The following is a 12,407-nucleotide window of genomic DNA, read 5'->3' as shown; positions in this document are numbered from 1 at the left end:
ACTATCAAGGTTTCACTCTGCATGCTGAGTCGTGGATTTTCCCTTCCTTTATGTTAAAAGTTGAACCTACAGAGTATCTTTTATCACTCCCCACCCCCCTTGCTCACGGCATCCTCAGTATTCAATTCAGCTTATAAAAAGAAAGGATTTATTTCTGTTTACAGTTTCAAGGGGATCTTTCATCTTCGAAAGGTCAGCATAGCTGAAGACATCCCCCACATCAGCATGGAGGAAGCAGAAAAAAAAAAAAAAAACACAAATCATTGTAGCAAGGGGAATTGTACTACAATCCAAGGCAACCCAATGAAGCACACCTCCTCCCAAAGAGTTTTCCACAGATTCCCCAAATAGCATCACCAGCTAGGGATTAAGTATAAAGCTTATTCACAAATACAGAAACCCAGGCTGTGGAGGACATTTTACATTCAAGCCTCTGATTTAGCTGCAGCATTGTGAAATCTCCTCCCTTAAGCAATCATTTATTGGTTAAAAAGCTCAGTGAAGGGTGCTGGGGAGTCTTCTAACTCTCATGCAATTTTGAGGCTTGTAATTTTTTCCAGCTTTCTGAGTCTTTGGAGAGCCACGCCCTAAAAGGAAGTGTGTGGGGGTGAGGTGCAGCTACCCAAGATGGGCCATACATGAAAACACAAGGAGTTTATGGAAAGATGAGATATTGAAGCCAAAGAAGGTGGTGACACACCTAAGAAGGAAGGAATGGCAACTAGTAGGCAGCTCTGAGAACACTGGATAAAAGGCATTTTGAGAAATATATCATTCTACTTAATTACATGAGAAAAGTTAGCCATCTTGATACAACCATCTGGGGACTTTTAATCCATGGGCTTCTCTGGGATTTCTCTGTTTTGTACAGGCAATACAGCCCTCTTCATTTTGTGCTTCTGTTACTGGGTCCAATTCCCTAGCACCCATCACATGCATCTGGCATTAGTTGATAAGACATCCTGGTATACACACACACACACACACACAAACTCACATATATGTGCAAATAAATAAATAGTTTTAGGAATTAAGAATCTTATTTGTCTCTTAAGAATCTGAAAGCACTATTTCAGAGTGAGATTTTTGGCAAAACTTTCGAGATACTTTCTCAAAAATGAAATATTACATTACAGTTCAGTAAAAAAATTAAGTCTCAAATATTAATACATAATAAAGTTAAGATTTAAAAAAATAGAAACTACTTGCATTAAAAATACTCAAAACCATTCTAATGTGAATAGTTCAATTCTCAGCTAGAGCCATACTTTGCTGAGAATTATGTTCATAGCTCTTGAAACTTGACTCCCTGCAACCTGCCCACTATTCACTTAATCTCCTCCTTCACTGGAGACCCAGCCTTTGGCACAATTAATCCCCTGAGGTAGTTATCTTTGTTTCTTCTCCCTTAACACCTGAGAGACCAGTGCTCTACTTTATCTGCTTATTTTTAAATGTCCTTCAATCTCCCTCAGGCTTCTGCAAACCTCCAGAAGTGACTTTCTTGCATCAAATGGCATCTTAATTCTCTTTCTCTAACATCTAGAATTCAATTTCACATCTAACTTTTATGAGTATATCAACCTATTAAAATTTCGTAAATCTTTGAGTCTTACTTCTGATATTGGTTATAAAGAATTTTTTAAAATATATCTAAAAGTGTTTCTACATGATTCTATGCCTTCTGTGGCACACCCGCCCCCCCCGCCCGACTTGAATCTTTTTATTTTTTATTTTTTTTAATATTTTTTGTTCATTTTTTTATTTATTTATTTGAGAGTGACAGACACAGAGAGAAAGACAGATAGAGGGAGAGACAGAGAGAATGGGTGTGCCAGGGCTTCCAGCCACTGCAAACGAACTCCAGACGCGTGCGCCCCCTTGTGCATCTGGCTAACGTGGGACCTGGGAAACCGAGCCTTGAACTGGGGTCTTTAGGCTTCACAGGCAAGTGCTTAACCGCTAAACCATCTCTCCAGCCCCCAACTTGAATCTTTTGACACTATTCCCTCTGTATACTTCTGTTCACTTAACCCATAAAATGGCAAACTCCTATTACTCTGTCCTTCTTTTATTGATCCCGCCTCACTGTCTTGAATGAAAAATGAAATGAGTTGACTTTTAATAACTAATACATCTAGCCCTCTGTTCTCCTAGATCTCTCTCTCCCATCATTCTCTCTGGCTTAGGAAAATTTAACCTCCCAATTTTGAATTCTGTATGACTGAAATGTAGATTCCCATCATTGTTAGATATTCAGTCCATGTGGCTCCTTTGGTTTTGATGTATTAGTTTGATGTATTAGCATGAGAACCTGAGTTAGGATCTATGTTGGTTGTGGTGGTATGTAGGTGTGATAATTCCAGCACTGAAGAGGTGGTGACAGGGATTCTCTGGCTCACAGCCCAGCTATTCTCACTGAACTGGTGAGCTCTAGATTCAGCAAGAGCCTTTGTCTCAAAGCATAAGGTAAAGGCCTGGAGAGATGGCTCAGTAGTTAAGTGCCCATCCTGCATGTTGGAGTCACCTTATGGTTGCTGGCATGAAACATCTGACCAAACACAGCTAATAAAAGGAAAGTAATTTAATTCCACATCCTAAAAGGCAAACCAAATAGCTGAACCTTCACCAGGCCCTTAGAGGGAACACCTGACCCACAAGACACTGAAGAGGGTATGATGAAGACTGACCTTAATCTTCTATAGCCTCTCTCTCTCCCTCCCTCTTTCTCTCTCTCTCTTTTCTCCCTATCTCTTGTATATTAGTTATCTTTTTCTTCCTTTTCTTAGTGGGCACTGACCTGTAACTCCAAGTACCAGTATGTGGCTATCATCCACTATGAGCTTTTGATTAGAGAGACCTACAAGGTTTCTTAAAAGAAAGACAGATTTCTGTCAGAGTACTTGATGCTCCACCAAAGGTTAGTGGTAAGACCCTACTGCTGAAGACATCTTATGTGGTTGACACATAAAATGGAATGGCATGGCTGGAAGCTAGAAGAGCGTCAGTCCCCAGACCGTCAGCATGTCTAGTGCCAGAAGGTGCTAAATGGGCGACTGGGGAAAAATGACCAACATCTGCCCAAGCAACTCATGGTCTAACCTACTTAGCAGCAAATAACCTGTTGTGATGCTCACACAAGTGCAATAGTGGCACACAGCCATGGTGGGGAACCAACTGCTCTTGATTCAGCTAACTGATCCCATCAGTGGTATGGGATGCATAGCTGGAGCTTGGAAACAAATCAGAACCATATCCAAACACGAGCCCACTCTCCACTGTCAAACAACCACCAATTGTGGGCTACAGGAGGGCCTACACCTATTAAATTCTCTATAGAAAAGTAAGGGTTATCTCATTTGTCTGGTGCTAACTCCCTTTCTGTTGGAGAATGTGCTTCTCTTTTTCAGACAGATGTAGATCCTAAGGAGAGAGCCACCCCATCTTACCTCAAAAGGGCCCCAGCTGAAACTAAGAACAATTGGTGAAACAAGCAAGGGTGATGTTTTCTTGGTGAACCAGGTACCAGCTCAAGGGTGAAAGAGATCAACACAGAGAAAAATCAACTCCTACCAAATCAGAAATCCAGAGGCACAGAGGCTCCCAACACCTCATCATTGAAGCAGACCCAAAATGAACCCAACATGGCTCAGGAAAATTTTGTGGAAGAGGGGGTGGAAAGAATGTCAGAGCCACATGTTGGGTCATGGCATGCAGATATTTATCTTACCCATAACTATGAGCTAACTCCAGAATGCATGCCCCATATACTTCAATAAGGAGGGACCAAGGGCAGGGGGTAGGTAATGGATGAGCCTAATAATGGTACCAAATTGACTGTATTCACTGAGTACAAAAGTAATTAATAAAAAAAAATTAAAAAAAGAAAAGTAATTGTATTTATTTATTCATTGGCTCACAGTCTCAAGGACAATCTCCATGATAGCAGGGTAAAACATGGCAGAGCAGAGGCTGAACATCATGGTTGCCATAGCAGGTGGTAAAAGCAGCAGAAAACTAAGTCAAGTATAATCTCAGGGTTCACCTCCAGAAGTATCCATGAGCAACACTCTACCTCCCAAATTATCATCACGTGGGAACCAACCATACATTCAAAAACCATGAGTTTATGGGGGAAATCTATTTCAAACCAACACACTGCCCAAGCAGGAAGGCCTGAATGCACTGAAGCGCCTGAAACCATGTAAGTTTAAAACTTGCAAACTCACCTAAGAGCTGGGCATGGCTATCTATACCTGTTACCCTAGCCCTGGGGGAGAGCTGAGACTGGAGACTAGCTGGAACTCAGAAATAGCAACCTCAGAAATCAGTGATAGACTCTCCCACAAGGAAAACCAAGCAGGCATGTAGGTGATGGAGGGCACAACTGATGTCTCCTCTGGCTTTTTCAGGAGTACATCTAGAACACTGCACCAACACACATGTGCCACATATCCCACACAACACCACCACACAAGGTACACCATACTGATCTATTCTCAGCAACTGCAGACTTCAAGATCTGAACACTGGACTGGACTGGAGAGATGGCTTAGGTGGTTAACATGCTTGCGCACCAAGCCGAGAGACCTAGGTTGGATTCTCTCTCTGCTTCTTTCTCTCCTTCCATACATAATAAATAAAAAGTATTAAAGTATATTTTTTTTAAATCTTCAGACCTTATATATCTTTTAAAATCATTTACAAGACAAGGCAGAGATTTACTTTGAGGTTTGCTAAAGGAGCTACTTTTTTAATTTGTCTTGCTTTAGTTTTTTTAGTTTTCTATTCGGCAAATATAGGCAGTTTGGTACCATTATTAGGCTCACCCATGACCTACCCCCTCCCCATTGGCTCCTCCTTGTTGAGGTATATGGGTCATGCTGTGTGGAGTAAGCCCATAGTTATTGGTACAACAAATGTCTCTGCATATCATGACCCAACATGTGGCTCTGACATTCTTTCCGCCCCCTTTTCTACAAAATTTCCCTGAGCCCTGTTGGGTTCATTTTTGGTCTGCTTCAGTGATGAGGTCTTGGGGGCCTCTGAGGCTCTGGCTCTCTGATTTGGTAGGAGTTGATTTTTCTCTGTATTGGTCTTCCCCCTTGTGCTGGTATCTGGTTCATCAGGAAATCAGCACCCTTGCTTGTTTCACTAATTGTTCTTAATTTCAGCTGGAACCCTTTTGAGGTAAGATGGGGTGGCACTCTCCTTAGGATCTGCATCTATCTGAAAAAGAGAAGCAAATGCTCCAACGGAGAGTAAGTTAGTTCCAGTACAAATGAAATAACCCTTGCTTTTTTTTTTTTTAATAGAGAGTTTAATAGGTGTAGGCCTTCTTGTAGCCCATGATTGATGGTAGCTTGATATTAGAGAGAGGGTTTATGTTTGGATATGATTCTGACTTGTTTCCCAGCTCCAGCTATGGGTCCCATACCACTGAGGGGATCAGTTAGCCAAATCAAGAGCAGTTGGTTCCCTACCATGGGTGTGTGCCCATTGTGCCACTTGTGTGGGCATCACTGTCAGCTGCATATGGTGTCTTCAGCAATAGGGTCTTACCATTAACTTTTGGTGGGTCATCAAGTACTCTGACAGAAATCTGTCATTCTTTTAAAAAACCTTGTAGGTTTCTTTGATCAAAAGCTCATTGTGGATGATAGCCCCAAGCTGGTACTGGGAGTCACAGGTCAGTGCCCACTAAGAAAATGAGGAAGAATATAACTAATATACAAGAGTTAGGGAGTAGAGGCGGGGGGAGAGGGAGAAGGAGGGAGGGAAGATGTAGAAGGTTTAGGTTAGATTGATCCTACCCTCTCCAGTGTCTTGTGGTTCAGGTGTTTCCTATATGGGCCTGGTGAGGGTTCAATCATTTGGTCTGCCTTTTAGGAAGTAGAATTTTATGGTACCATTGTCGTTTGGGTCTAAATTAGTGTTCTCTACCCCTTCTATGCCTTCGTCTCTTTCCCCATCCATCCTAGTGTCTAGTCAATGAGATGCTTGCTGGGTATGTAAGGTATCTTGTGTAGATTCAGGTTAGATGCTGTAGATGAGTGAGACTATGTGGCATTTTTTTTTCTTTCTGTAATTGGGTAAGTTCACTGAGGATGATCTGTTAATGTTTTCCAGTCATTTTGAAATACTATGTTATTCATGACTAAAACTGAAAAAAATAAACCTATGATGTTCATGAAAGGAAAAAAAAAAAAAACAACTACATAGACAGATGTGAAAATCTGCTTCATCTACTTTTTGGTGGAATTAATGCAACTGTATGAGTTTATCGAACCCCCTATAGCAAACAAATAAACCAAGTAAAGCATTTGCAATAAAATCTGACCAACTCCCAGGACACCACTTACTCTAGTAAAGTTGATACACAACACCAGCCATCACCACCAATCACTCTTAATATGACACTATCTAACCATTATCATTTGTGTCACAACACCCGCTAGGCTTTGCTTCGTAATAGTAAACTGTATTCAGTTTAGTCAAGATGGTCTCTATTTCCCTCATTGATAGCCATGTTTCTACCATCTCATTCATAGTAACTAACAGATTTCACTAGTTAACATTTGTTTCATTATTTAAAATGTTGTGCTCCGTTTTCTGGAGTAAAAGCCTACATCTTCAGTACCCAGTTTCAGATTTACCAAATTCAACATACAAATATAACATACACTTCATAACCCCATATTAATGGCAGTAACATTTAGAAGGATAAGTTTGAGAAAGTCTTACTTTAAACATTCTCATGAATGTTGAAAGAGTTTATTTTTTTTTTAATTCCCCCTCATTACTTCCATTGTTCATTGCCCTCTGGGACTTTCACCTCTATTTTTATTCCTCTTTCATAGGATGTGTTCAAAGACACATTTGTAGAGAAAAAAAAAAATCCACCAAATTAAGTGTCAAGTACAGCACAGTCAATCCAAAATTGATTATGAAAATTATATATATATATATATATATATATATATATATATATATATATATATATATATGTTTTGTTTTGTTTTTTGAGGTAGGGTCTCAATCTAGCCCAAACTGACCTGGATTTATTAGGTAGTCTCAAGGTGGCCTCGAACTCACGGCCATCCTCCTACCTCTGCTTCCTGAGTGCTGGGGTTAAAGGTGTATGCCACCATCCCGGCAAAATATAAAATATTTTATATTTGAATATGAAATGAAATTCAACTTTTCCTAAACTGCAGAGAGGTGGAATTCCCTCTCTCATACCCTAAAATAATTTAGAACGTAAATGCTTTCTTCTTTCATCCATTCCTTCTGTCACTTTCAGTTCTACATTGATGTTTCATCTTAGGACAATGCATGCTTAAGTCATTGGTACATACCCCTTGGGTTATTTGCTTTTCTGATACTGAGTTTATATGAGTCTTTTTTTCCTTTTTGTTTTTACCCTCTCATTGCCCTCCTCTGCCCCATCTCAGTATCCCACTTTCTCACTTTCATTCTCCCAACCCTGGTATTACTCCTTTGATTTTTATGTCTCTGGAGAATATATTACCTCATACCTGCTCCCTTGATGCCTCTTTCTTCTTCTCTTATGGACCCCATTCATGTGATACAAAACACTGAGAATGCATTTTTATTATATTTAGGTAAATCATATGGTGGCATCTAAATGTTTGAAGAAAAGTTTCAATGCCTAAAATGACTGTTACATTGAACATGAATATCAGTCAGTTACATATCATAGCTTTAAATTTTTCATTGCATATCACAAACAAAAATGTAATGAACCTGGATCATCAAAACATAATTATTCAAATAATTTCTATACTCTTTAGGAACACATATGAATAATAATGGTAATTACATCTTTTTAATAATTTAAAATTCAATCATTCCTGTGTTATGCAAATTTGAACTAATCTTTTCAAAATGCTTTTTGATTTCAAATCAAATGCCAAAGTAAATGTTATTTGAATCTTTTATGTGAAAATGTGACTCAATTGCTTACTTATGGTAATAGTGAAAAATATTTGGAAAATTTCCTCACAGCATGAAATATAGATATTTGCATAAGTCTAACTATTAAATAGACAGATGAATGAACATTTCAAGTAAAATTATTTGGTAATTTTTAAAATAAACAAAGACCCTTAAGAGCTTCTTCCTGTGAAATGTCACTGGCATGTAAATGTCTATATATTAAAAACCTCTGAATTAAATTATTTTTCAGATATTTTTATAAATCTAACTTCAGAAATATATTTGATGATTTGTAAGTCTCTGAATAAGGAAAGAAGGTATCATAGCATAATTAAACTTCAACATAATAAAATGTAGTTTCTAAGAAAATGAAAACTACCAGTGACTCATATCAATTTTATTTATGAAAGGATTTTTGTTTTTGTTTTTATTTCATTTTGTTTTGTTTTGTTTTTCCAGGTAGAGTCTCACTCTAGTCCAGGCTGTCCTGGAATTTACTATGTATCCTCAGGGTGGCCTCAACCTCAAGGTGATTCTTCTACCTCTGCTTCGTGAGTGCTGGGATTAAAGACATGCACCACCATACCAAACTCATGAAAGGATTTTATAGTCTGGAAATGTATCAAAAAATTAAAAAAAAAAAAATCATCTGACCTGGTGGTGTATCTCAGTGGTAGAATGCTTGCCTAGCATGGGGTCATTCCCAGCAACACAGAAGGGGAGAAAAATTATAGTTTTCTTCTCTGAGCCCTCCTCCCTAAGTTTTGTTTAGAGGCTTACCTGACTTGGGCACTAGGAGAAATTGCATCAGCCAGCTGAGATCCAATAAATGCAGGTACAAGGAGGGGTATCCCTTGTAAGTACATGTATGTGTTCACACATGGACACTTGGTGCCAGATGGGGATTGGGAGGCTGAGACAGAAAGGACAAGAAGCATCTGGGTGGCACTGGCCTGGGGGTGCGGTGGGGACAAGGAGAGCATCTGTCCTGACTGCCCTCCCACCTCCTACTAGGAGGGGGAATCTTAGTGTAGGGTCTGTCTATATTGAATGACAGATTTCACTGTCAGACTTCAATGTCTGTGGAGAATGAAAGTTGTCAGATCTGCCATCACACCAAGATCTGAACTCCATATGGGCCCAAGTCCAACTGTATTTCAATTCAGTTTATAAGACATTCTCTTATACACTTTATTCTCCAGATTATTTGCAACACCTCATATAATCTAAATGTTGTATAAAAATATTGTATTCTTTGTAAAGTAAAGAAAACAATGTCTGTTTACATACAATTCAGATACAATTTTTTAAAGTGTTTTATTTATTTGAAAGAGGCAGAAGAGAGAGAGAGAAATAAAGAAGGAGGAGGAAGAAGAGAAGAGGGGAGGGAGGAAGGAAGGGACATAATGGGCATGCCAGGGCCTTCAGCTACTGGAAATGAACTCCAGAAGCACATGCCATCTCATGCATCTAACTGCCTTACTTGAGTCCTGGGGAATCGAACCTGGGTCCTTTGGTTTTTCAGGTGTTGCAGTCAGGTTTGCATTGCTGGTAGAAATCACCTGATCAAGACGAGCTTGTGGTGGAGGGATGCGGGGGAGGAGGTTTATTTTGGATTATAGGCTCAAGGGGAAAGCTCCATGATGGCAGGAAAAATGATGGCATGAGCAGAGAGTGGACATCAGTGCCTGGCCAACATCAAGTGGACAATAGCAACAGGAGTGTGCCAAACACTGACAAGGGGAAACTGGCCATAATATCCATAAGCCCACCCCCAACAATACACTGCCTCCAGAAGGCATTAATTCCCAAATCTCCATCAGCTGGGGAACCTAGCACCTAGAACATGGAAGTTTATTGGGGACACCTGAATCAAACCACGGCCGCAGGCAAATGCCTTAACCACCAAACCATCTCTCCAGCCTCCAGATGCCATTTTTTTTCCCCCTGAGATAGAGTCTCGCTGCAGCTCAGGCTGACCTGAAATTCACTATATAGGCTCAGGGTGGCCTTGAACTCATGGCAATCCTCCTACCTCTGCCTTTCAAGTGCTAGGATTAAAGGCATGTGCTACCACACCCAACTTTAACCAATTTTATTTTATTTATTTATTTATTTTTTGGTTTTTCGAAGTAGGGTCTCATTGTAGCCCAGGCTGACCTACAATTCACTTTGGAGTCTCATGGTGGCCTCAAATTTATGGCAATCCTCCTACCTCTGCCTCCCGAGTGCTGAGATTAAAGGTGTGTGCCGCCACGCCTGGCTAACCAAATATTTTTGATCCACAGGGTTGAATCTATATTTTCAGAACACACCATTTTCAGAGATCTCTGTATATAGTTGTAAACAGTAAATTCCATTGGGTTATTGCTATAATCCTTTTATTGTTTGTTACCACAGCATGAGCCATTATTGGTAAAACAATTGTATCCCACAATTTCACTGGGATTGTGAGCATAGGAAGTTTCTGTGTGTCCCAACAGTTCTGTCCTTCCTCCCTTCTTCGTTCCTGCTTCCTACTTGCCCACTCTTCAACTCTGCCTTGCCTCCTTTTGTTGTTGACAGATCACAAGGAGCAGTCATGTGTATTATCACAATGGTGTTCTTTAAACTTCGGCTGTGGACCAAAAGGTTACTGAAGATTTCATGGACATGATGACAAGTCTAATAACATTGTCCTGTATCAACATAACTCCAACTGGAATGGTGGCATCATGAAAATGCTATTTCCATTTTCTTAACCAGTTGTCACCTCCTGCCTGGGTTGTTCATAACTGCTGGTATCTCCTTCCTTTTTGTTCTGTACTTCCCCAGGAATGTCACACTTTTATTTTCCTATGAACAGTAATTATCTTATCCTCTTTTATTTACTCATGTCTATCTTAGGCCCCACAGCATCTTTTATTTTCAGTGACAAACATCTTTTCTGTTTAAGCTAGATACTTACTACAAAGCCCAACATGACACTTCCCTGGATATTGTCAATGCTATGTGTTTGTGTTTAGCATATACTCATAAATTTATAAGACTGAGTTCTCATGTTCTTCAGGAAATAAACCACTGAGATCTAATTGACCATAATAGGTATTTATTTCAGAAATTTAGCATTCAAAGCAATGTTAAATACTGGATCTTACCTAGTCAAACTTCTCAAATTCTAAAAATTACCTCACTGAAAAGATAATAAGTTTTGTTGTGTAGAAATGAACAAGGGGAAAGTAGACCTTACTAAAATGAACTGCTGAGGTGTTACCATAGTGTTCACTAAATTTAAGTCTAAATGTATGTATGAAATAAGTCAAATGCCCTGTATTCAATATCATTCAAAGTATATTTTTACAAAAATGAAAAAATTGAATATCAAAATTTTGAGATTAGCAGTTAAGACACTTGCCTGCAGAATCAAAGGATCAAGGTTCAATTTCCTAGGACCCATATAAGCCAGATACACAAGGTGACTTGTGTCCAGAGTCCATTTATACTGACTGGAGGCTGTGGCGCAACCATTCCCTCTCTGCAGCTCTATTTGCCTCTCTCTTTCTCTCTCTCTCTCTCAAAAACATGTTTTTTTTTTTAAAGTTTGTGATTTTGAAATACTTGAACACTTTGTTTCATTGGTCATATGCCACTGTCCAGTGCTAATCTAGAGGCGTCATCAACAGGGGAGGACTCATTCCTTCAAGTTCTTTCTACTTATTGCTACACATAGCATAATGAGAAGCATCCATTCGTTTTCTATGGAATATATTATACATTTTAAATGAGAGTTGTTTCTAATATAAAAATTTTGGTGTATTTGATGTAACTAGAATTTGTATAATTGAGATTTCCTAACCACACAAATACAAAATACTTCTAGGATCTTAGAAAAAGCCTTTTACACTGTTAACTTTCATCAACCAAAACTCTAACTTCTATCCTTGCTAAGGCATCAGACCCTCACCTCCAGTGTTAACCCCTAGCTGGCTCCGAGCCAACAGTTCCCAAAATGTCATCTATATCACTTATGCTCTAAGAAACCTGTCTTTCATCTTCTTACATTAAAATTAATTGACTAGGCCATAGATTTGTGAAGTTCAGATAAATCTAGGAAAGTTAATGTAAAATACTACAATCCATGCTCACTTTGGCAGCACATATACTAAAATTGGAATGATACAGAGAAGATTAGCATGGCCCCTGTTCAAGGATGACACGAAAATTCGTGAATGGTTCCATATTTTTTGTAAGGATTGTCTCATTGGTCCTGGTGCTAACTTACTCTCCATTGGAGAATCTGCTTCTCTTTTTCAGATAGATGTAGATCCTAAGGAGAGAGCCACCCCATCATACCTCAAAATGGCCCCAGCTGAAACTAAGAAAAATTGGTGAACAAGCAAGTGTGCTGTTTTCCTGATGAACCGGAAGAACACCAACACAGAGAAAAATCAACTCCTACCAAATCAGAG

The 12,407-nt window shown here is 39.3% G+C and overlaps 1 non-coding gene across 1 annotated transcript; it reads left to right on the top strand.

Moving 5' to 3' along the window:
- The first annotated feature begins 12,076 nt into the window (after positions 1-12,076).
- LOC123463074 lies at positions 12,077-12,183 on the top strand. The gene has a single exon (XR_006638686.1). It is a non-coding gene; the product is annotated as a U6 spliceosomal RNA (small nuclear RNA).
- Positions 12,184-12,407: the final 224 nt, after the last annotated feature.

Source organism: Jaculus jaculus, chromosome 8 (assembly GCF_020740685.1).
Source record: "Jaculus jaculus isolate mJacJac1 chromosome 8, mJacJac1.mat.Y.cur, whole genome shotgun sequence".
NCBI lineage: Eukaryota > Metazoa > Chordata > Mammalia > Rodentia > Dipodidae > Jaculus > Jaculus jaculus.
Note: the sequence above shows the minus strand (reverse complement) of the source record. Positions and strands in the feature narration are given on the sequence as shown.